General features: G+C 42.5%; 1 long non-coding RNA gene across 1 annotated transcript; it reads left to right on the top strand.

Moving 5' to 3' along the window:
- The first annotated feature begins 366 nt into the window (after positions 1 to 366).
- Positions 367 to 1349, top strand: LOC142723867 (uncharacterized). Its single transcript, XR_012875723.1, has 2 exons — positions 367 to 1082; positions 1195 to 1349. It is a non-coding gene; the product is annotated as an uncharacterized LOC142723867 (long non-coding RNA).
- Positions 1350 to 2475: the final 1126 nt, after the last annotated feature.

Raw genomic sequence — 2475 nt, 5'->3', positions numbered from 1 at the left:
AGTAAATGTGGGATGTATGGAGTCAGCGAGGCTCCACATATGAGACCACTGACCAGCACCTTATTGAGTCACTCCCAGCCCGTCTACTGCTGTCCGTTCTGCACACGCCGGTTACTCTGGATATTAGTAGTAGTTATAATAATGTGACTCACCTGTGTATGTATTCATAGTATCAAAACGGTTGTCCAAGATTAGAAAAACATGGGAGCTTTCCTCTAGAAAGAAGGCCACGCGAGTCCATAGGAAATGTCTGGTATTGATCTTTTTTCCCATTTTTTCTGTACATAATTAATATATGTTATACACATTGTTTCACATCTAGGCATTGCTGATGGAAGATTAAGATCTGGACATAGAAGGCGTCAGAGTGTGGAGCAGGATGAAGACCATGACAATGTCCCCGACAGGAGACGAAGACGTGGTCAAGTTCCACCGCGCCGTAGGTTGCAGCAAGACGGAGCGGACAGAAGCCGGTCCCCATTACGACCTGAGCCAATAGAACAGTCTGAAACGACAAGTGGCCGTCATATTAATAGCGAGACCGAGCTCAGAATTCCTGGAGAATCCCAGCCTGGGTCTACTCCATCAACTACTCAGGAGAGATCCGAAAGGCTGGAGGAACCAACACAAGACCCCAGCACCAGTGAGCCGCTACCAAACCTGCAGCCATCCAGAGAAGGAAGCAGATCTCCTCAGCAAACATCTAACAGGCTGGTGGAGCCAACACCAAGCACCAGTCAGCTGCTTACCAACCAACAGTCGACAACAGAGACCACAGACAGCAGACCTGTGCAGAGAAGACAACGTCGGCGAGGCAGGAGAGGCAGGCAGATTGATAGACTCCCATCTCGAACCTTTACTGATAACAAAGACATCCAGTCCTGCACTATATGCCTAGAGGACTATGAGATTGGAGAGCAAGTCACCGTTCTGCCATGTTCTCACATATTCCATCTGCCTTGTATTGCACATTGGATCCCGACAAATCCACGCTGTCCTTTGTGCCGCGTCCATGCCTTTCAAAGAAAGAGGAGGAGATAAGTACCAACAGCTGTGGTACAGAAGAAACACCAGCAGTACAGGTATGATCACTGACATCTATAGTATTTTTGTGAAATCATGGCTGGAGCTTCGGCACCAGTATATTGCTGAGTGATTATCGTCTGGTCTGATTATTTATTGTTTTGTCTACAGTACCACCTAGTCTTCTTCATCATCTTCACCTTGGACGCCAGAATCTCCATCTGCACAGAGACCTAATAATAAAAGATCCCTGATGCCGTTTCCCAGAATCCATTTATGTGATACTGGAATTTCCCTTCAGGGATTAATAAAGTTATCTTATCTTATTTTATGCCTGGGACTGCCTTCTATCTTGGATATTTCATATTCCATCTTGGTTGGATTGGCGTTTCGACTAGTACTACGTTTTGGCCTAAGACTTACATTATGCCTTAAAACTGGTGAGAATGGTGGCGTTCCCATGTTTACATAGGAGCAATGTAGGCCCCAAGATTACAATATTTAGGGTGATTGATATATATTGTAAAAATAAAAAGCACAGAAAAGTTACTCTTTTTTTAGGGTATGTTCACAAAAGAAGTGCAAGTCACTTCTTGGGCCGCTTTTGGAGCCGTTTTTCCTAGACAATATTGAAAACAGCCACAAAAACGGCCGTAAAAAACGCTGAAAACCTTGAAAACAGCTCTGTATTTTCAGATATTTTTGAGTTTGCGTGTGAACATACCCTAATTTCCATCAATGTGTCAAATGAATAGAAATTAATTACTAACATATACACCATCCAGACATAACATTAAAACCACCTGCCTTGTGTAGTCCTCCTCGTGCTGCCGTAATAGCTCTGACCCGTTGGGACATGGATTTCAGAAGATCTTTAAAAGTGTCCTGTGGTATCTGGCACCAAGACGTTAGCAGATCCTTTAACCCCTTCCTGCTCCTTGACGTTCTATTCCATCATGTTATGGCAACAGGAGGCCTAACAATGGCCTCCTGGTTTGTCATCTACGGAAGCCTAGTTTGTCCTGCCTTAGGTTTGCTGTCAGTGAGTAACTGACAGCACTTTTACACTGCACTACGCATGTAGTGCAGTGTATTAGAATAGCGATCAGGGATTCCTGACTTCAAGTCACCTAGTGAGACAAAAAAAAAACAGTTGTATAAAAAACCTTTTTTCAATATTAAGTCCTTTATTTTAAAAAACAAATTGTTAATTAATAACTATTTTGTGTGGTATAACCATCTGCCTTACACCACATTTTCTGTAATTTTTTCTGTTTTTCACTGAATGTATCAACCAAATTTTACCACTAACATAAAGTTCAATGTGTCACCAGAAAACAGTCTCAGAATCACTTGGATAAATAAAGCCATTCCAAAGTTATTACCACATAAAGTGACACATGTCATAGTTACATAGTTACATAGTTAGTACGGCTGAAAAAAGACACATGT

This window comes from Rhinoderma darwinii, unplaced genomic scaffold, assembly GCF_050947455.1.
Source record: "Rhinoderma darwinii isolate aRhiDar2 unplaced genomic scaffold, aRhiDar2.hap1 Scaffold_566, whole genome shotgun sequence".
NCBI classification, from domain to species: domain Eukaryota; kingdom Metazoa; phylum Chordata; class Amphibia; order Anura; family Rhinodermatidae; genus Rhinoderma; species Rhinoderma darwinii.
Note: the sequence above shows the minus strand (reverse complement) of the source record. Positions and strands in the feature narration are given on the sequence as shown.